Source organism: Macrotis lagotis, chromosome 5, assembly GCF_037893015.1.
Source record: "Macrotis lagotis isolate mMagLag1 chromosome 5, bilby.v1.9.chrom.fasta, whole genome shotgun sequence".
Lineage (NCBI taxonomy): Eukaryota > Metazoa > Chordata > Mammalia > Peramelemorphia > Peramelidae > Macrotis > Macrotis lagotis.
The window spans coordinates 182,543,228-182,567,729 of NC_133662.1; positions in this window are offsets into that span (position 1 = coordinate 182,543,228).

Below are 24,502 nucleotides of genomic sequence, written 5' to 3' on the forward strand. Positions count from 1 at the left end.
TTGCCTAGCCTTCTGTCCCTGGGCAAGCCACTTAACCCCATTTGCCTTGCAAAAACTTTAAAAAAAATTTCTAATTTCTAAAATATTTAGAGAACTGCAACAAACTCATAAAATTCATATCATTTTCCAATTCATATATGGTAAATAATATGAACCGAGAAATTGACTATACTTCCTGGCAAGATGGTGGAGAGAAGCTAGGCACTGTCCTCAGGCCTCCTGACTTTCCCTCAGAAATAATATGAATCAATTATCTTAAGAGAATACAAAAACACAAATTCTAAAGAAGAATAAAGAAGAAGAACATCTTGGAAACATGGGAACATGGGTGAGCTGGGGCCAGAGAACAAAGAGCCAGCATAGGGGTGGCAGGAAGAGACCTGTCTCCAAGTTGAGAATATCTATGGAGGAATAACTGTGTTTCCAGTGGAATCCCCTCCCCCGATCCCTGTGGGAGAAAGGGACTCTTCCCAGAACAAATAGAGTAACAACCCCCCCCCCCAACCCCACATGCTCAGGAGTGGGCAACATATCTCTCTCAGTACTGAGTGAATAATAAGGAGATTAACTACATATACTGAGGAACTAGCTTACATTATTCAGGGCTAATTCATATCCTGCTGCTGCCCCAGGCCTCCAGGCCTAGGGAGTTGGCTACAAATCAAGTTCACAGACAATCCAGAGAAATCCCCTAGAACCTCCTACTGGCTGGTCTACTTGGAGTTACTATGCACAGTGAGCCAAGCCTCTAGGGATTTCAGCAGCAGAGGTCTGTGAACTAGCCCCTACACACACACACACACACACACACACACACACACACACACACACACACAAACACAACACAAGATCCTAGGAAAATGAAGAAAGGTCTGTGGACAGGGTATCCATTGAAAGATACTTCAAAGACCCTAGCTAAGAGAGAGAGAGCTAGAAATTCTGAAGAGACTATGAATGGATCTCTAGGCCAAAAAAGCTTCTTTGCAGAGAGCAGGAAGGAGTTTAAAAATCAATTGGAAAAATTGGGAAAAGAAAAGCAAGAGATAATTAAAACTTTGCAAAACAAAATTAACACCTAGTAACAAGAAAACAAATCATTGGAAAATACAATTGGACAAGTGCAAAGAGAAAATTCTCTCAAAACCATGTTTGGGCAAATTGAAAACTCTTTCTAAAAGAGAAATAATTAATTAGAACAGGAATTGCAAAAGTTAAATGAAAAAATTCTTCTCTAAAAACAGAATTTAACATGTGGAAACTAATGACTTCATGATACAACAAGAATCTGTTAAATCCAAAAAAAGAAAATGTAAACTATCTAACCAGCAAAACCGCTGACCTATAGAATAGATTTAGAAGAGGCAATTTAAGACTCATTGGACTTCCTGATCACATTGAGTATTAAAAAAAAAGCATGGGGTCAAGATTTCAGGATCTATTGAAAGAAAATTGTCCTGATATCCTGGAACCACAGGGCAAAATAGTTATTGAAAGAATACATTGATTTCCTCCTGAAAAGGATCTCAAAAAGAAAGCACCAAGGAATATTGTGGTCAAATTCCAGAACTATCAGAGAAATGAGAAAATGCTGCAAACACCCAGAAAGAAACAATTTAGATACCAAGGAGCCACAATAAGGATTACACAGGACCTGGCTGCATAAACATTAAGTGATGGAAGAGCCTAGAAAATGATATTCCAGAAAGCCAGGGAATTTGGAATGCAGTTAATAATTCACTCTCCAGTGAACCCAAGGCTTCTTTTCCAGGGTGAAATGATGGACATTTAATGAAATAGGAGACTTTCAACTTTTCCTGACAAAATGAAAAGAGCTAAATAGAAAACTTGGAATTCAAACAGAAGACATATGAAAAGGTAAAAAGGGGGAAAAATTGCTATCCAATAAGATGAAACTGATTCTATCCCCACCTGGGAGAAAGTTTCTCATAATTCTTGAAAACTGTAACTCTATTAGAGAGAATATACTTAGCTAGAATTAATGGACACACAACTTGTCTATGACTCTGAAAGAATGATTTAAAAGCAATATCTCCTTATAAAGGGGGGATCAGTAAAGAGATGGTAGGATGGAGGAGATTGATTGGGGTAAACCACATTGCATGAAGAGGCACAAAGGACCTATTGCAATATAGGGGAAGAAGGGAGAAAATGAGAAACACTTAAATCTTACTCTCATCAGAATTGGCTCAAAGTAGGATTACTATACATGCACTCAGTTAAGTTAAGAAACTTATCTCACATTTCAAATATTAAAAAGGGGGAGGAGAAGAGGAACTAACAGAAGCAAGGAAAGGAAGAAGGGGGAAAGGCAAAGGTGAAAGATAAGGGAGGGGTGGATATAAAGGGCAAATACACTGAAGGTGGTGATATTCAGAAGTAAAATACTGGGTTTTATGGATAAAGTGAAAAAAAGGGAAAATATAAACAGAGGGAAGATAGCATGGAGCACAGTAAAGAGTTAGAAATTAGAACTTTTAATGTGAATGGGGTGAACAGTCCCATAACATATTTGAATGGCAGAGTGGATTAAAAATCAGAATCCTACAATATGCTGCTTTCAAGAAACTCAGTTGAAGCAGCAAGATACATATAGTGTAAAGGTAAAAAGTTGGAGTAGAATTTATTTTGCTTCAACCAAATTGAAAAAGGCAGGGGGAGCAATCCTTTTCTTAGACAAAGCAGCTGCTAAAATAAATCTCATTAAAAGAGATAAGGAAGGAAATTATACCCTCTTAAAATATATCATAGAAAATGAAGCAATTTCAATTCTAAATATATACACAAGTCATAATTCTTAGAGGAGAAGCTGAATGAGTTTCAGGAAGACATAGACAACAAAACTTTACTGGTGGTAGATCTCAACCTCCATCTCTCCAATTTAAATAAATCTAAGCACAAAATAAGCAAGAAGGAAGTTAGGGAAATAAATAGAATGTTAGAAAACCTAGACATGATTGACCATTGGAGTAAACTGAATGAGTTAGCAAGAAATATATTTTTTCTTCAGTATATTGCACTTACACAAAGATTGACTATGTACTAGGGAATAAAAAGCTTCTAATCAAATGCAGAAAGACAGAAATAATGAACACTTCCTCTTCAGATCATAATGTAATAAAATTCAAGTGTACTATTGGTCATGGTGAAAAAGACCTAAAACTAATTGAATACTAATAACCTCATTGATAAGAATGAGTAGATCAAACAACAAATTACAGAGAGGATTATTTCATCTTAGAAAAATGACAATAATGAGACCATACTAAAACTTATGTTATACAGCCAAGGCAGTTCTAAGGTAATATATGTTATCTTTAACTGCTTATATGAATAATATAGAGAAAGAGTAAATCAATGAACTTATTATACAACTAAAAAATTAGAGAAAAACAAATTTAAAATGCCCAATTAAATACCAAAATAGAAAATCTAAAAATTAAGTTAGGAACTAATAAAGTCAAAAGCAAGAAAACTATTGAAATAATAAATAAAACCAAGAGTTTGGTTTAGGTAAAATACCAATAAAATTGATGAATCCTTGTTTAATTTGATTTTAATAAAAGAAGAGAACAAAATTACTAGCATCATAAATGAAAAAGGTGAACTCATTACCAGTGATGAAATTAAAATAAAAATTCAGAATCATTTTTCTAACTCTATGCCATTAAATTTTATAATCTAAGTGAAATGGATGAATATTTACAAAAATATAAGCTGCCCAGGTTACATGAAGAGGAAATTAAAGACCTAAATAAACCTATCTCAGAGAAATTCAACAAGCTATGGCTGAGTTCCCTAAGAAGAAATCTCCAGGGCAGATGAATTTACAAGTGAATTCTATCAAGCTGTTAAGAAATGATTGTTTCCAATTCTATATACACTCTTTGGAAAAATGGGTGAAGACAGAACTCTGCCTGTCTGCTTCTATGACACCATTATGGTACTGATACCTAAACCAGGAAGAGCCAAAACAGAGAAACTAAATTATAGACCAATTTACCTAATTAATATAGATGGAAAAATGTTAAACAAAACTTTTTCAAAAGGATTATGGCAAGTTATTACTTGGATAATACACTATGACCAGCATAATTTTCCCAGGAATGCAGGGGTAATTCAATATTAGGAAAACTGTTAGTTTAATTAGCTATTTCAATAACAAACCTAACAAATCAAATTATTATTTCAATTGATGCTGAAAAAGCCTTTTACAAAATACAACAATCATTCCAACTAAAAACACTAGAGACTGTAGGAATAAATGGATTGTTCCTTAGAATGATAAATAGTATCCATCTGAAATCATCAATAAACATTATATGCAATGGGGACATGATAGAAGCATTCCCAACAAGATCAGGGGTGAAAGAAGGACGCCCCTTATCACCACACTATTCATTATTGTGTTAGAATTACTAGCTTCAGATAGAAGGGGGGCGGAGCCAAGATGGTGACAAAAGACCCACATCTCTTAGAATCTCTTTCATAAAACTTCCAAACTAAGGACTCAAACTAAACTTTTAAGAGACAGAACACACAGAGGGACCAGTGAGGCAGTTCTCCTATTCAAAGTAACCTGGAAAAGAGCAGAATGGCTCTTCTCCCCCCGGGGTTGGAGGGGTGGCCATGCAGAGGGGCAGCCCACCAGAGCAAAAGAACTTCAGCCTCCCAGAGGCAGTCCCAGGGCACTGGGAGCTGCAGGTCACAGCAGCGCAGAAGTCTCCTGAGCTACACCCATGGGGAGCACCGGGCACAAAGTGGGGGGAAGAACTGGGGACCTCTGCCACAGTGAGCATGTGGAGCCCAGTGCTCAAGGCACACAGCTAGCTACTTGGTCTTTCCACAGCCCAGATGCAGGAACAGAAGCAGTCAGAGCCATCAGAGCTGGTAAGCAGGAGCCCCCAGGGCATGAGCCCATTGAACCTATGCTGGGGAGTGAAGAGAGAGAGAGAGAGATTGCAGAGCTCTGTCCTCTGTCCCTGGAACAGGACTCTGGGGCTCTGACCACATTCAGATCCTGATTGCAGTCTAGGGCCCCCCATAGAACAGCAGGGGCCCCCTCCACCTCAGCCCCGTGTCAGAGGGGGGCACATATGGTCATTCACAGACCAGGAGGGAGGACAGAGCCTCAGACACACTGAGACCCTTGTGGAAGTGTCCCCAAAGCTCAAGAAGCACCCCAAAACCAGGCTCAGCCTGGGAAAATGAGCAAACAGAGAAAGAAGAGGAAGACCATTGAGAAATATTGTGCATATGAGCCCAAGAAGGATCAAAATACTCAGTCTGAAGATGAGGAAGCACAAGCTCCTCCATTTAAAGACTCCAAGAAAAACAGAAATTGTGCTCAGGCTATGACAGAGCTCAAAAAAGACTTTGAAAATCAAATGAGGGAGTTGGAAGAAAAACTGGGAAAAGAAAGGAGAGAGATGCAGGAAAAACATGAAAATGAAGTCAGGGTGCTCCTGGCTCAAGGGTCAATGCTCTGTCCACCACCCAGCCACCCCTACTATTATTACTATTTCATTTTATTTTGGGTTTTTTTTTCTTTTTTTGGTTTTTGCAGGGCATTGGGGTTGGGGTGGCTTGCATGACACACAGCTGGGTGATTGTTGGGTGTATGGGGCTGGATATGGGCTTGGGTACTCCTGGCTCCAGGGCTGGGGCTCCATCCATTGTGCCACCTGGCCATACCTACAATTATTACTATTATTTTTTTATTTTAATTTTAATTTTTTTCTCTCCCCTTTACTTTATTGCTCAAGCGAGTGTATATTTTGTGGGGGGAGGGGGTATTCTGTTTACTCTTAAACAAGAATATTTTATTAATGTATAAAAAACATTATTTATAGAATTACTAGCTTCAGCAATAAGAGAAGAAAAAGAAATGGAAAGAATGAGAATTGGGAAGGAAGAAACTCTTTGCAGATGACATGATGGTATACCTAGAGAATGCTAAAAAATTATGTAAAAAACTAATAGAAACAATTAAGAACTTTAGCAAAGTCACAGGATATAAAATGAACCCTCATAAATCCTCATAAATATTCAACAGAAAGATCTAGAAAGAGAAATCCCATTTAAATTAACTTCAGACAATATAAAATATATAGGAGTCTAACTTGCAAAACTGATACAGAAGCTCTATGAAAATTATAAAACACTTTTCACACAAATACCATCACATGTAAATAAATGGGCAAATATCAACTGCTCATGAGGAGGTTGAGCTAATATACTAAAAATGACAATTGTACAAAAAATAAACTATTTATTTAGTGACTTACCAATCAAACTTCCAAAAATTACTTTAATGAGCTAAGAAAAATTGTAACTAAATTCACATGCAGAAAAAAATTTCAAGAATATCCAGGGATTTAATTTTAAGAAAAGTGCAAAAAGAATGTGGCTTAGATTTACAAGATCTAAAATTATATTAGAAATCATCAGTAATCAAAACTATTTGGTATTGACTAAGAAACAGTGGTAGATTGGTGGAATAGATTAGGTGCGAAAGAGACAGCAGAAAACTATTATAGTAATCTCTTGTTTGTTTAAGTCAATGAATCCATATTCTGGGATAAGAACTCTGTCTTCCATTAAAATTATTTAGAAAATTAGAAGCTACTATGGCAGAAACTTGACTTAGAGCAACATCTCACAGGCTATATCAAGATAAGATCAAAACAGATACAGGATTTAGACATAAAAAACATGAGCAAATTAGAAGATCAAGGTATACTTTACTTATCAGTTTTATGGAAAAGGAAGCAGTATATGATGAAGGAAAAGATAGAGAACACCATTAAAAAGAAATTATATAACTTTGATTACATTAAATTTAAAAGCTTTTGCACAAACAAAACCACTGTAACCAAGATCAAATGAAATATGGTAAATTGGGAAACAATATTTACTATTAATATTTGTGGCAAAGGACTCATTTCTAAAATATTTGGATAACTGAATCAAATTTATAAAAGCAGAAGCTATTACCCAATTGACCAATGGTCAAAGGATATAAAAGGAAATTTACAGATGAGGAGATCAAAGCAATACATACTCATATGAAAAATTGCTCTAAATCATTACTAATTAGATAAATGCAATAAAAGCAGCTCTATCAAACTGGCTTATCTGACCAGAAATGACACTGTTCAATTTTGGAAGGATGTGGGAAATCTGGGATATTAATACATTGTTGGTGGAGCTATGAACTCATCCACCCTTTCTGGAGAGCAATCTGGAAAAAGACCCAAAAGGCAATAAAAATGTGTATACCCTTCGATCCAGCAATACCACTACTGGGTTGATACCCTGAAGAGAACATGAAAAAAAGGGTAAAAACACCACTAATACAAAAGCACTGCTAGCAGCCCTGTGTGTGGGAGCAAAGAATTGGAAATCAATTGAATGTCCATGAATTGGGGAATGGCTGAACAAATTTGTTATATGTATGTTATGGAACACTTTTGTTCTATTAGAAACCAACAGGGATGGGATTTCAGAAAAATCTGGAAAGACTTGCCTGAACTGATAGTGGGTGAGATGAGCAGAACCAGAAGAACATTGTACACCCTAACAGCAAAATGGAGGTAATGATTAGCCTTAATGGACTTGGTCATTCCATCAATTTTAGGGGCAATTTTAGAATACCTGCAACAATGAATACTATCTGTATCTAGAGAAAGAACTTTAGAGTTTAATTAAAGATCTAAGTCTATTACCTTCCATTATTTTTTAAAAAAGAAAAGTGTTTTATCTACTACATAATTTTGCTACTTCGTTTTTTAAGATTTAATTTATTTTGACTTTTACATTTTTTCCCTAATCTTACATCCCTACCCCTAACCCCACCCTCACAGAAGGCAATTTGTCAGTCTTTGCATTATTTCCATGGTATACATTGATCCAAATTGAATGTGATGAGAGAGAAATACTATCCTTAAGAAAGAAACATAAAGTATAAGAGATAGCAAGATCAGACAATAAGATATCAGTTTTTTCGCCTAAATTAAAGGTAATACTCCTCTGCCTTTATTGAAACTCCACAATTTTTTCTCTGGATAGGGATGGTATTCTCCAACACAGACGATCCCAAATTGTCCCTGATTGTTGCACTGATGGAATGAGCAAGTCCACCAAGTTTAATCATCAACCCCGTGTTGTTGTTAGAGCGTAGAGGTTTTCTGGGTCTGCTCATCTCACTCAACATCAGTTCATGCAAATCCCTCCAGTCTTCCCTGAATTCCCATCCCTCCTGGTTTCTAATAGAACAATAGTGTTCCATGACATACATATACCACAGTTTGTTAAGCCATTCCCCAACTGAAGGACATTTATTTGATTTCCAATTCTTTGCCACCACAAACAGGGCTGCTATGAATATTTTTGTACAAGTAATGTTTTTACCTCTTTTCATCATCTCTTCAGGTATAGATCCAGTAGTGGTATTGCTGGATCAAAGGGTATGCACATTTTCATAGGCCTTTGGGAGTAGTTCCAGACTCCTCTCCAGAAAAGTTGGATGAGTTCACAGCTCCACCAACAATGTATTAATGTCCCAGATTTCCCACATCCCTTCCAAAATTGAACAGTGCCCTTTCTGGTCAGATAGGCCAATTTGATAGGTATGGGATGGTACCTCGGAGATGCTTTAATTTGCATTTCTCTAATACATAATGATTTAGAGCATTTTTGATACAACTATGGATTGCTTTGATCTACTCATCTGTAAGTTGCCTTTGAATATCCTTTGACCATTTGTCAATTGGGGAATGGCTTTTTTTTCAGTTTGAATGAGTCTTTTGTAAGAAATGCTAGTAATAGGGGATATTTGGCCAAGATGGCAGAGAGAAGATAGGCACAGTTCAAACATTTCCTGATCTTTCCACATATATGATATGAAACAAATCTCTTAGCAAAAATTCTATCAACAAAACCCAGAAAGAAAAGCCAAGAGAAAGAAATATCCCCCAGGATTTGTCTTCCACAGTTGTGGGTGAGTTCAGGAATAAAGGGCAGACTCTGCAGGGAGCAGTGAACCAGAGAGAGCCTGGGAGCCTGGATCATTCCTAGATCAGCCTGATTAGTGCCAGGCCTGGAGCACTGGAGTCTGAGGGCCCAAGAATAGGACCTGCATGATTAGCCATGGGGTTGGAGCCTGGTCAACCACTGGGGCTTGGGTCAAGTAGGGAGTAGAGGCATTGGTCTTGGTACAAACCCTAGGGAGCTTGCCAACAAAGCTGGTGGGGGTGGAGAGTTCTGGTGCAGGGGAGCTGCAGACATCATTCCTGGGTTCTTCTGAAACAGAGGAATTCTAAGTCCATGCCTCCATTTCGTCTGAAGCCTCTTACCAGAACAAACATAATTATAGATCTTCTGCCCCAGGTTAAGGCCCAGCAGCAGAACCAGCTGAGCTGGCAATAAGGAGAGTGATGACCTCACTCCAGGGTATAGCCCAACTTTGACTAAAGTAAAAAATATTCAACAGCTTTAATCATTCCCTTCAGGTCAAGGGAGAGTGCCTCACTCAAGGCCACAGACACTCCAGAGAAAATAACCAGCACCCCAGACTGGCCAACTGGAGAAATTATACTCAGTGAGCAAATCCTCTAGCACCCCTACTGGACAGCTATCCAGTGAGTAAAGTCTCTATGGATTCAAACACCAAACCTCTGTGAATTATCACCTCCCCAACTCAAGGCCTTAACAAAATGAGGACAGTCTAGAAGAAAGGAGGGTCCCTAGAAAAATTCTTAGAAGAAAAAGACCCTAACTCAGAGAGACCTACAAACTCTGAGGAAAATATGATCTAGTCTGCAGAACAGAAAGACTTCCTTGAAGAAATAAGGAAGGAGTTTAAAAATCAATTGGAAAATTTGGGAAAAGAAACCCAAAAGAAGAGTAACACCTTGCAACAAGAAAGCAAATAATTGGAAAATACAATTGGACAAATAGCAAAATGAGACTAATTCTCTCAGATGATCATTGGGGTAAATGCAAAAAGAAAATAATTCTTTCAAAATATCAATTGTTCAAATGGAAAGCTCTTTTAAAAATAGAATTGACCAATTGGAAAAGGAGTTGCAAAAGGTAAATGAAGAAAACTCTTCTCTAAAAGAAATAATGGAGTCTACAGAAACTAATGACTTATAAGACAGTAGGAACCTGTTAAACAAAACTAAAATAATAGAAGAAAATGTAAAATACCTCATCAGCAAAACCACTGACCTCAAGAATAGATCTAGAAGAGACAACCTAAGAATTATTGGTCTTCCTGAAAACATAGAAGAGAAAAAAAAAGACATGGACTTAATATTACAGGATTTAGTGATGGAAAATTACCCTGATATCATGGAACCAGAGGGCAAAATAATTATTTAAAGAATACATCGATTCCCTCCAGAAGGAGATCTTAAAATAAAAGCACCAAGGAATGTTGTGACCAAATTCCAGCATTATCAGATAAAAGAGAAAATCCTGCAAACAGCCAGAAAGAAACAATTTAAATACCAAGGAACCACAGTAAGGATTATGCTGTACCTGGTTGCATCAACATTAAGGGATTGAAGGAAATAGAAGGAGATATTCCAAAGAGTAAGTGAGTTGGAATGCAACCAAATACCCACTATTTACCAAAACAGAGACTTCTTTTTCAGAGGAAAACATGAACATTTAACAAAATGGAGGGATTCCAAACATTTCTGATGAAAATACCCGAGCTACATAGAAAATCTGGACATCAAACAGGAGGTTCAAGAGACACATGATGGGTAGCTAGGTGGCACAGTAGATAGAGCACTGGCCCTAGAGTCAGGAGTACTAGAGTTCAATTCTGGCCTAAGACACTTAATAATTACCTAGCTGATTGGCCTTGGGCAAGCCACTAAAACTCATTTTCCTTGCAAAAATAAAAAAAAATTAAAAAAGAGACATGAAAAGTTTTAAAAAAGGGGGGTAAAGAAACAAACTGCAATCCAATAAAAATGAAACTAGCTATATCCCAACATGGGGAAAAATATTCTCATAACTCTTGAGAACTGTAAATCCAAGAAAGAGAATATACCTAACAGAAGTGATGGACACACATTACTTATACATGAGTTTGCTTTCCAGTGGGATGAAACTGGGTATAACCCTACTTGGTAGAAAGACTCTGATAACTCCCAAGAACTGTAACCCTGTTAGAGTTACACTATTAGAGAGAATATACATAGCCAGAAGTGGTGAATACTCAGAATTTTCTGTGACTCAGACAGAATGATTTAAAAACACTTCCACCTTAAAAAGGGGGACAGGAAGGAGACAAGGAGGAGGGAGAGGATTGAATGGGATGAATTTCATTACATTAAGAGATAAAGCACCAGCCCTGGAGTCAGGAGTACATGAGTTCAAATCCTCCCTCAGATACTTATTTACCTGGTTGTGTGGCCTTGGGCAAGCCACTTAGCCCCATTTGCCTTGCAAAAACCTAAAAAAAGAGAGATATAAAAATCCTATGGTAATAGAGGAGAACTAGGGAGGAGAAGACAAACAACTACATCTTCCTCTCATCAGACTTCACTTAACGTTAACTTATACACATACACACACACACACACACACACACACACACACACACAAACACAGTTAAATTTAAAAAATTCATATCTTTCAAGTATTAAGAGGGGGAAAGGGGAAGTGGAGGAAAGGGGAACTAACAGAAGGAAAGGAAGGGAAAATGGAAAAAGGGAAAAGGGAAAGAAAGGGGAGGGGTTGGCTATAGGAGGGCAAACACACTGAAGTGGGGTTATTCAGAAACAAAATACTGGTGAATACAGATAAAAGCAAAAAAAGGGAAAAATACAAACCAAGGGAAGATAGCATGGAGAGTAATAAGGAGATAGTAATTATAACTTTGAATATGAATGAAACGAACTCTCCCTTGAAGCCTAAGCAGATAGCAGAGAGGATTAAAAATCAGAATGCTACAATATACTGCTTACAAAAAACTCAGTTGAAGCAGGGAGATACATGTACAGTAAAGGTAAAAGGTTGGAGCAAAATATATTTTGCTTCTGCTGAAGCGTAAAAAGCAGGGGTAGCAATCCTTATTACAGGTACAGCAGCTGGAAAAAATAGATAGCATTAAAAGAGATAAGGAGGGAAACTTTATCCACCTAAGAGGTATCATAGACAATAATGTTATTTCAGTACTGAATATATATGCAACCAATGGGATAGCATTCAAATTCTTAAAGGAAAAACTGAAACAATTACAGGAAAACATAGACAGGAAAACTTTTTTTAGTGGGAGACCTCAACATCCTGTTTACAGATTTAGATTAATCGAATCTTTAAATGGACAAGAAAGAATGTAAGGAAGTAAAGGGATTGTTAGACTGAATGGGGATAGAAAGGAATATACCTTTTTCTCTGTAGTTCATGGCACTTATACAAAAATTGACCATGTACTAGGATATAAAAAACCTAATAATATCATGTGTAATATTTGGCCCAGGAGATATAGACCCAGAACTAATTGAAAACCGAATAACTCCATTTTAAAGAATGAGTGGATCAAACCACAAATTATAGAAAAATTAATTACTTTATCCTAGACAATGACAATAATGAAACAACATACCAAAATGTATGGAATTCACTCAAAGCAGCCCTCAGGGGAGATGTTATATCTTTAAATGCTTATATGAATTAATTAGAGAAAGTGGACATCAATGAACTAAATATGCAACTAAAATAATTAGAGAAAGAACAAATTGAAAACTCTTAATTAAATACCAAATTAGAAATTCTAAAAATTAAAGGAGAAATTAATAAAAGCAAAAGCAAGAAAAAAAACATTGAAATAATAAATAAAACCAAGGGGTGGTTTTATGAAGAAATCAATAAAATTGATAAAACTCTGGTCAGTTTTATTAAAAAAAGAAAAGAAGAAGACCAAATTGCTAGTATCATAAATGAGAAAGCTGAAATCAACACAAATGAGGAGGAAATTAAAGTAATAATTAGGAATTATTTTTGCCCAACTCTATGCCAATAAATTTGACAATCTAAGTGAAATGAAGAGGAGATTAAATATCTAAACAACCCTATCTCGGAAAGAGAAATTCAACAAGCTGTCATTCAGTTCCCTAAGAAAAAATATCCAGGACCTGATGGATTCACAAATGAATTTTACCAAGCACTTAAGGAACAATTTTTTCCAATTCTATTTAAGCACTTTGGAAAAATAGTGAAGATAGAACTCTGCCTTACTCTTTTTGTTTGTTTCTTTGTTTTTAGGTTTTTGCAAGTCAAATGGGCTTAAATGGCTTGCCCAAAGCCACATAACTAGATAATTATTAACTGTCTGAGGCCAGATTTGAACCCAGGTACTCCTGACTCCAAGGCCAGTGCTTTATCCACTATGCCACCTAGCTGCCCCTGCCTAACTCTTTCTATGACACCAATAGGGTACTGATACCTAAGTCAGGAAGAGTTAAAACAGAGAACCAAAATTATAGACCTATCTCCCAGATGAATATAGATGCAAAAATATTTTTAAAAAATTTTAGTAAATTAATTTATGACTAGGAAAATGCATTTTGAGCAAGAAGGATTTATCCCAGGAATGCAGGGTTGGTTTAATATTAGGAAAATTGTTTGTATAATTCATTATATCAACAAGAAACCTATGAGAAATTATATCAATGGATGCTGAAAAAGCTTTTGAGAGAATACAGCACTCATGCTGTCTAAAAACAGTAGAGAGTGTCAGAATAATTGGATTGTTCCTTAGAATAATAAGCAGTATCTATCTGAAATCATCAACAAGCATTATATTTAATGGAGAGAGGCTAGAGGCATTCCCAAAAAAGGTCACAGGTGGAACAAGTATATCCATTATCACCACTACTATTCAATATTGTATTAGAAATGTTAGCTTCAGCAATTCGAAAAGAAAAAGAAATTGAAGGAATTAGATTTCAGAGGGAAGAGACAAACCTCTCACTCTTTGCACATGGCATGATGATATACCTAGAGAATTCCAAGAAATCATCCAAAAAGCTACTGGAAACAATTACCAATTTTAGCAAAGTTGCAGGTTATAAAATAAACCCTCATAAATCCTCACCTTTTCTATATATGACTAGCAAGATGCAGTGGAAGAGCTAGAAAGAGAAATCTCATTCAAAGTAAACTCATACAGTATAAAATATCTGGGTGTCTATTTGCCAAGGCAGACTTAGAAACTTTTTTGAAACCAACTTTAAAACACTTCTCACACAAATTAAAACTGATTTTAATAACTGACAAACAACAACTGCTCATGGATAGGACAAGTTAATATAATAAAAATGAAAGTTATACAAAAACTAAACTTCCAATTTAGTGTCCCACCAATCAAAATTTGAAAAGATTATTTTAATGAGTTTGAAAAAGTTGTAAGTAAAATCATATGGAGAAATAAAAAGACAAGAATTTCCAGTTATTCAATGAAAAAAGTTCAAAATAGGTGACTTAGCCCTACTTAATGTAAAATTATATTATAAAGCATCAGTCATCAAAACTGTCTGATATTGGCTAAGAAATAGAGTGGTGGATCAGTGGAATAGACTAGGTCCAATAGCAGGAAATTATTATAATAATCTACTGTTTGACAGACCCAAAGATTCCAGCTATTGGTATAAAAAGTCTCTCTTCAATATAAACTGCTAGGAAAATTGGAAGTTAGTATGGAAGAAACTTAGATTAGACCAACACCTCACACCCTGTACTAAGAGAAGTTCCAAATGGATACAGGATTTAGACATAAAAAAACAATATTGTAAGCAAACTAGATGATCAAGGAGTAGTTAACCTGTCAGATCTAGTGAAAGGGAATCAGTTTATAACTAAGGAAGAGATGGAGAACATCACTAAAAACAAAATAGGTAATTTTGATTTCATCAAATTAAAAAGCGTTTACATAGGACGGCTAGGTGGCACAGTGGATAGAGCACCGGCCTTGGAGTCAGGAGTACCTGAGTTCAAATCTGGCCTCAGACACTTAATAATTACCTAGCCATGTGGCCTTGGGCAAGCCACTTAACCCGATTGACTTGAAAAATCTAAAAGAAAACAAAAACAAAAAAAACCCCAAAAGCTTTTACATAGACAAAATAACTGTTACCAAGATCAAAAGAAATGTAGTAAACTAGGATACAATCTTTACAACTAATGTTTCTGACAAAGGACTCATTTCTAAAATATACAGAGAAGAGAGTCATTTTTTTAAAAGCCATTCCCCATTGACAAATGTTCAAAGGATATGCAAAGCCACAAATGAGATCAAAGCAATCCATAGTCATATGAAAAATTCCTCTAAATCATTATTTATTAGAGAAATGCAAATTAACGCTTCTCTGAGGTACCACCTCATATGTCTCACTCTGACCAATATGACTAGAAAGGATACTGATCATTTTTTGAAGCATTGTGGGAAATCTGGGTCACTATTACATTGTTGGTAGAGCTTTGAAGTCATCCAGCTATTCTGGAGAGCAATTTGGAACTACACTCAAAGGGCAACAAAAATGTGCATGCCCTTTGATCCAGCAATACCAATACTGGGTCTATAACCTGAAGAAATGATGAAAAATGGTAAAAACAACACTTGCACAAAAATATTCATAGTAATCCTGATTGTGGTCATGAAGAATTGGAAATCAAGTAAATGTCCTTCAATTGGGGAATGGCTTAGCAAACTGTGGTATATGTATGTCATGGAATGCTATTGTTCTATTAGAAACCAGAAGGGATGGGAATTCAGGAAAATCTGGAGTAATTTGCATGAACTGATGCTGAGTGAGATGAGCAGAACAAGAAAAACACTGTACACCCTAACAGCAACATGGGGGTGATGATCAAACTTGATGGACTTGCTCGTTCCATCAGTGCAACAATCAGGGACAATTTGGGGCTGTCTGCAATGGAGAATATCATCTGTATCCAGAGAAAGGAATGTGGAGTTTGAACAAAGACCAAGGATTATTATCTTTAATTGAGAAAAAAACTGTTATCTTATTGTCTTATCTTGCTATCTCTTATACTTTATGTTTCTTCCTTAAGGATATGATTTCTCTTTCTTCACATTCAATTTGGATCAATGCATACCATGTAAACAATGTAAAGACTGGCAAATTGCCTTCTGTGAGGGGTGGGGGATGGTAGCAAGATTAGGGGAAAAATTGTAAAACTCAAAATAAATAAAATGTTTAAATAGAAAAAAAAATCAAACTGGATGTACCACTGATAAAAAAGTAAAGAAATACTAGTGGTAAAGATTGTTTCCCAATTTACTACATTTATTTTTATCTTGGTTACAGAAGTTTTGTCTGTGTAAAAGCTTTTTAATTTAATGTAATCAAAATCATCTATTTTGTTTTTAGTGATGTTCTCAATCTCTTCCTTAGTTATAAACTGATTCCCTTTCCATGGATCTGAGAGGTAAACTACTCCTTGATATTCTATTTTGCTTATAATATTGTTTTCTATGTATAAATCCTGTATCCATTTGGATCTTATCTTGGTATAGGGTGCTAAATGTTGGCCTAATCTAAGTTTTTCCATACCAAATTCCAATTTTCACAGCAGCTTTTATCAAAGAGAGAGTTTTTATCCCAATAGCTTAACTCTTTGGGTTTATCAAATAGCAGATTACTATAAGCATTTCCTGTTATTGCACATAGTCTATTCCACTGATCTATCATTCTATTTTTTTACCCATACCAGACAGTTTTAATGACTGATACTTTATCATATAATTTTAGATCTGGTAGGGCTAAGTCGCCATCTTTTAGGCTTTTTTTCATTGAATCCCTGGAAATTCTTGACTTTTTATTTCTTCATATGACTTTGCTTACAACTTTTTATAACTTATTAATGTAATCTTTTGGAATTTTGATTTGTAGGACACTAAACAGGTAGTTCAGTTTTTGTGGAATTGCTATTTTTATTATATTATCTCAACCTATCCATGAACAGTAAATGCTTGCCCAGTTATTTAAATCTGATTTAATTTGTGTGAGAAGTGTTTTGTAATTGTTTTCAAAAGTTTCTAAGTCTGTCTTGGCACATAGGCTCCCAGATATTTTATTTTGTTTGGAGTTACTTTGAATGGGATTTATGTTTCTAGCACTTTTTTCTGTATCTTTATAGTCACATGTAGAAATGTTGAGTATCAGAGTTTGTTTTTTATATCCTGCGACTTTGTTAAAGTTGCTAATTAATTCTAGTGGTTTTTTAGATGATTATTTTGGATTCTCTAGGTTTACCATCATGTCATATGCAAAAGTGAGAGTTCTGTCTCTTCCTTCCCAATTCTAATTCCTTTGATTTCTTTTTCTTCTCTAATGGCTGAAGCTAACAGTTCTAATAAATATTGAATAGTAGTGGTGATAATGGGCATCCTTGTCTCACCCCTGATCTTATTGGGAATGTCTTTAGTCTCTTCCTATGGAATATAATACTTGTTGATGGTTTCAGATACATACTGCTTATTATTCTAAGGAGCAGTCCATTTATTCCTACACTCTCTAGTGTTTTTATTAGGAATGAGTGCTATATTTTGTCAAAAGGTTTTTCAGCATCTATTGATATGATCATATAATTTCTCATAGCTTTGTTCTTGTTATAATTAGTTATACTAACAATTTTCTGAATATTGAAACAACCCTACATTCCTGTAATAAAGCCTACTTGGTCATAATATATTACCCTAGTGATTAACTTGGTGTAATCATTTTGCTAAGATTTTATTTAAGATTTTTGCATTTATATTCATCAAGGAGATAGGTCTATAATTTCTTTCCTCTCTTTTAACTCTTCTTGGTTTAGGTATCAGCACCATATTGTTGTCATAGAAAGAGTTAGGCAAATTTCCTTCTTCATTTCCAGCCACAATGGCGGACAGAAGACAGGTACATTTCTAAAGCCTCCTGATCTCTCATAAATGATATGAAACAAACTTCTAAACAGGAATCCGATTAATAAAACCCACTAACAAAAGCCAAGAGAAGAATATTCACATCAGGATTTGACTTCTGAGTTCTTGGCTGAGTCTGGGGGCAGAGGGTGGACTCTGCCACGAGCATGGGATCAGTGAGAGTTTGTGAGCCTGGGTTAGCCACAGATTACCCTGATTAGTGTTGTGTGGCGGGAACATGGGAGCCTGAGGGCCTAATAACTGGATAGGATTTATCAGCACCAGGGCTAGAGCCTGGTCAACAATAGAGGCTTGAGGCAACTAGGGAGCAGAGGCACTGGTGGTGGCACTGACTCTCTAGAGCTTGTGGGCAGAGGTGGAGGGAAATTTCTGGTGCTGGGGAGCTGCGGACATTGATTGTTGTGCTCCTCTGATCAGGAGGAACTCAGAGTCCACATCTTCATTTCACCTGAAGCCTCTTCCCAGAAAAAACACAATAACAGACTACTTCTGTGGAAGGTACAGGTGTGTGAGCAGCAGAAACACCTCAACTGACAATAGGGAGATTGATCACCTCACTCCAGTGCATAGCTCACCACTGGTCAAAGACAAAAGTATTTAACAGCTTCAACCACTCCCTGCAGGCCAAGGGAGAGGGCCTCAGTCAAAGTCAGAAACACTCCAGAGACAGAAACCAGCAACCCCTACTGACAAGATGGAGATATTACACTCAGTGAGCAAAACCTCTCACACCCCCTATTGGACAGCTGGAGATATTACACCCAGCAAGTAAAGCCTTTAGGGATCCAACAAACCTCTGTGAACCAGCCCCTCCTGAACACAAGGTCTTAGTAAAATGAAGAAAGGTCAGGAAAAAAGGCTGGTCCATAGAAAAATTCCAAAAAGGAAAAGACCCTAACTCAGAGAGACCTAGAGTCTCTGAGGAGATTATGATTTGGCCTCCAGCACAGAAAACTTTCTTGAAGAAATCAGGAAGGAGTTTAAAAGTCAATTGGAAAATTTGGGAGAGACAATTAACACCTTGCAACAAGAAAATGAACCATTGCAAAATACAATTGGAAAAAATGCCAAAATAAAATAATTCTCTCAAAACCTCATTTGGTCAAATGGAAAACTATTTCAAAAATAGAATTGACCAATTGGAAAAGGAGTTGCAAAAGGTAAAGGATGACAATTAATCTCTAAATAAATGAATGGAGTCTGTGGAAACTAATGACTTCATGAGACAGCAAGAGTATGTTAAACAAAAGGAAAAGAATTGAAAAAAGTTGCAGAAAATGTAAAATACCTCATCAGCAAAACCACTGACCTAAAATATAGTTTGAGAAGGGGCAACCTAAGAATTATAGGTCTTCCTGAAACCATTAAAGGAAAAAAAACCTGAAGTTAAGATTACAGGAATTAGTGTTGGAAAACTTCCCTGATATCATGGAAAAAGAAGGTAAAATAATTATTGAAAGAATACATCCATCCCCTCTGCAAAGACATCCTAAACTGAAAATATCAAAGAATGCTATGGCCATATTCCATAACTATCAGATAAAAGAGAAAATCCTGAAAGCAGCCATAAAGAAACAATTTAATTGTTGTGGCTAGGTAGCACAGTGGACAGAGCATGGGCCCTGCAGTCAGAAGTACCTGAGTTTAAATCCAGCCTCAGACTTTTAACCATAACCTAGCTGTGTGGCCTCAGGCAAGTCACTTAACCCCATTGCCTTACCAAAAAAAATTTTAAAAAAACAATTAAAATACCAAGGAATTGCAGTAAGGATTATGCAGGACCTGACTGCATCAACATTAAGGGATGGAGGGGTCTGGAATGAGATATTCTGAAGAGCAAGGGAGCTTGAAATGCAGTCAACAATCCACTATATGGCAAAGCTGAGTCTTCTGTTTGAGGGGAAAAGATGGACACTTAACAAAATAGAAGAATTCCAACAAGTCCTGATGAAAAGACAAGAGTTAATAGAAAATTTGGACATCAAAAAGGAGGTTCAAAAGTCACATGAAAAGGTACAAAAGGGGGGTATAAAGAAAAAAGAGGGAAAAAACTGCTATCCAATTAGATGAAACTAACTATATCCCAGAATGGGAGAAAGACTCCAATAACTCTTGAAAATTATAACTCTAACAGAGAGTATATACCTAGCCAGAAGTTTTACACACTCATTACTTATCCATGAGACTGCTATCCAATGGGACAAAACTGGGTATAACCCTACTTGGGAGAAAGACTCTAATAACTCTCAAGAACTGGAACTCTATTAAATAAAATGTATTTAGCTAGAATTATTGGATATTCAGAATTTTCTATGACTTAGAATGATGTAAAAATAACTCCTCTTTAAAAATGGGGACAGGAAGGAGAGGGAATGAATGGGGTATATCTTATTACATTAAGAGATACAAAAGGCCTACTATAGTAGAGGGGAAGAAGGGAGGAGATAAGAAACACCTGTGTCTTCCTCTCATCAGATTTGGCTTAAAATTTACTTACACACACACTCAGTTAACTTAAAAAACCTCTTACCTTTCAAGTATTAAAAGGGGAGAAAGGGAGGAGAGTATGGAGACTGGGAGGGGGAGAAAAAAGAGGAACTAACAGAAGGAAGGGAAGGGAAAAAGGGAAAGGGGAAAGAAAGGGGAGGGGTGGATATAGGAGGGCAAACACACTAAGGTGGCATAGTCAAAATACTGGGGAACATGGATAAAGGGAAAAAGGGGAAAAATAGAAACAGAGGGAAGATAGCATGGAGGACAATAAAGAGTTAGTAATTATAAATTTAAATGTGAATAGGATGAACACTCCTTTAAAATGTAAGTGAATAGCACAGTGGTATAAAAATCAGAATCCCACAATATGCTGCTTATAAGAAACTCATTTGAAGCAGTGAGATACATATAGAGTAAAGGTAAATGGTTGGAGCAAATATATATTTTGCTTCAGCTGATTGAAAAAAGCAGGGGTAGCAATCCTTATCTCAGGCAAAGTAGCTGCAAAAATAGATAGCATTAAAAGAGATAAGGAAGGAAATTATATCCTCCTAAAAGATTCTATAGACAATAAAGCAATTTCAATACTGAATATGTATACTCACAATGAAAAAGCATCCAAATTCTTAGAGAAGTTGAAAGAGGTACAAGAAGACAGAGACAGAAAACTCTATTAGTGGGAGACCTCAACCTCCTGCTCTCAGATTTAGATAATCAAATCATAAAATAAACAAGAAATAATTTAAGGAGGTAAATAGACTATTAGAAAACCTAGAATTTATAGAATCATGGAGGAAACTAAATGGGAATGGAAAGGAATAAACATTTTTTCTACAGCATCCACAACAATTTGCCATGTAGTAGGGCATACAAACCTAATAATCAATTGCAGAAAGGCAGAAATAGTGTATACATCTTTCTCAGATCATAATGCAATAAAAATCATATGCAATATTGGACCCTGGAGATATAGAACCAGAACTAATTAGAAAGTAAAAGACCTCATTTTAAAGAATGAGTGGATCAAACAACAAATTATAGAAAGAATTATTTTATCCTCATTAATGACAATAATGAAACAACATAGCAAAATCTATGGAATTCACTCAAAGTAGCTGTCAGTGGTCAGTCTGACCTCAGACACTTAATAATTACCTAGCTGTGTGGCCTTGGGCAAGCCACTTAACCCCATTTGCCTTGTAAAGAACCTAAAAAAATGAAAGGAGATATTAATAACATCAAAAGCAAAATTACTATTGAATTGATAAATAAAACCAAGATTTGTTTTATGAAAAAAACAATAAAATTGATAATCCTCTGGCCAATTTAAAAAAAAAGAAGAAAACCAAATTGTTAGTATCATAAATGAAAAAGGTGAACTCTCCATCAATGAGGAGAAAATTAAAGAAATTATTTGGAATTATTTTGCCCAACTCCTTGCCAATAAATTTGACAAACTAAGTGAAGTGGATGATTATTTATAAAAATATAAGTTTCCCCAGGTAAAATGTAGAGGAGATTAAGTATGTAAACAACCCTATTTCAAAAAAATTTCAGCTAGCCATCATTGAACTCCCTAAGGAAAAATCCCCAGGGCCTGATGGATTCACAAGAGTATTCTACCAAGCATTTAAGGAACAATTGGTTCCAATTCTTTATAAATCCTTGGAAAAACAGGTGAAGATGGATCTCTTCCTAATTCTTTCTATTTTTGTTTTTTAGAAAGATTTTATTTATTTTGAGTTTTACAATTTCCCCCTTGTCTTGTTCCCCTCTCCCACCCCACACAGAAGGCAGTCTGTTAATACATGGTATACATTGCTCTAAGTTGAATGTGATAAGAGATAAATCATATTCTTAAGGAAGAAAAACAGAGTAGAAAGGATAGCAAAATTACATAATAAGAAAACAGGTTTTTTTCCTAAATTAAAAGTAATAAACTTTGGTCTTTGTTTAAACTTCATAATTCTTTCTCTGGATACAGGTGATATTCTCCATTGCAGATAGGACTAAAATGTCCCTGATTGTTACATTGATGGAATGAGCAAGTCTATCAAGGTTGATCACCACCCCTGTGTTGCCTGTGGGGTGTACAATGGTTTTCTGTTTCTAGTCATCTCACTCAGCATTAGTTGATGTATATCCTTCCAGGCTTCCCTGAATTCCTATCCCTCCTGCTTTCTAATAGAACAATACTGTTCAATGACATATATATATATATATATATATATATATATATATATATATATATATATATATACCACAATTTGTTAAGCCATTCCCCAATTGAAGGGCATTGCATTTACTTAATTTTCAATTCTTTGCTACGACAAACAGTGCTGCTTTAAATATTTTTGTACAGGTGAATGTTTTTACCCTTTTTCATAATCTCTTCAGAGTATAGAATCAATAGTGGTATTGCTAGAACAAAGAGTATGCTCATTTTTATTGCCCTTTGGGCATAATTCCAAATTGCTCTACAGAAATTAAGGATGAGCTCACAGCTCAACTAACAATGCATAGTGTCCCAGTTTTCCCACATTGCTTTCAAATTTATCATTTTACTTTCTGGTCATGTTGGCCAGTCTGAGAGATGTGAGGTGGTACCTCAGAGATGCTTTAATTGGCATTTCTCTGATAAGTAATAATTTAGAATAATTTTCATATGACTATGGATTTGCTTTAATTTCTTCATCTGTAAATTGCATTTGCATATTCTTTGCCCATTTGTCAATTGGGGAATGGCTTTTTATTTAATAAATTTGACTCAGCTCATATATATTTTATAAATGTGTGCTTTGTCAGTAATAATGGGTACAAAACTTGTTTCCCAATTTACTATATTTCTTTTGATTTTGATTACACTGGTTTTGTTTCTGCAAAAGTTTTTTTTATTTAATGTAATCAAATCATGTAACATGTTTTTAACAATGTCCTCCATCTCTTCCTTAATCATAAGCTGCTTACTTCTCCTTAGATCTAACAAGTAAACTATTTCTTTATCTTTTAGTTTGCTTATAATACTGTTTTTTATGTCTAAATTCTGTATCCATTTTGATCTTATCCTGGTATATGGTGTGAAGTGTTGGTCTTATCTAAGTTTCTTCCATACTAACTTCCAATTTTCCCAACAGTTTTAATCAAAGAGAGAATTTTTATCCCAATAGCTGGACTCTTTGGGTGTATCAAACAGCAGATTACTATAATCATTTCTTGCTATTGCACATAATCTATTCCACTGATCCATTATTCTGTTTCTTAACCTATACCAGACAGTTTTGATGACTGAAGCTTTATAATATAATTTTAGATCAGATAGGGCTAAGTCACCTTCTTTTGCACTTTTTTTCCATTGAATCCCTGGAAATTTTTGATGTAATTTTTCCATATGAATATAATTACAACTTTTTCTAACTCATTAAAGTAATCTTTTAGAATTTTGATTTGTAGGGCACTAAACAGGTAGTTTAGTTTTTTTGTAGAATTGTCATTATTATTATATTAGCTTGACTTATCCAGGAGCAGTTGATGTTTGCCTGGTTATTTAAATCTGATTTTATTTGTGTAAGAAATGTTCTGTAATTGTTTTCAAAACCTTGGCTGGTAGACTCCCAGGTATTTTGTATTGACTGGGGTTACTTTGAATGGGATTTCTCTTTCTAGCACTTTCTGCTGTATCTTTCTAGTCATATATAGAAATGTTGAGCATTTATGGGGTTTATTTTATATCCTGCAACTTTACTAAAGTGGTTAATTATTTTTAGTAGTTTTTTAGATGATTTTTGGTGATTCTCTAGGTATATCATCATGTCATCTGCAAAGAGTAAGAGTTTTGTCCCTTTCTTCCCAATTCTAATTCCTTCAATTTCTTTTTCTTCTCTTATTGCTGATGCTAACATTTCTAATACAATAATGAATTGTAGTGGTGATAATGGGCATCCTTGTTTCACCCTGATCTTATTGGGATTGTTTCTAGCCTATCCCCATTGCATACAATGCTTGTTGATGGATTCAGATAGA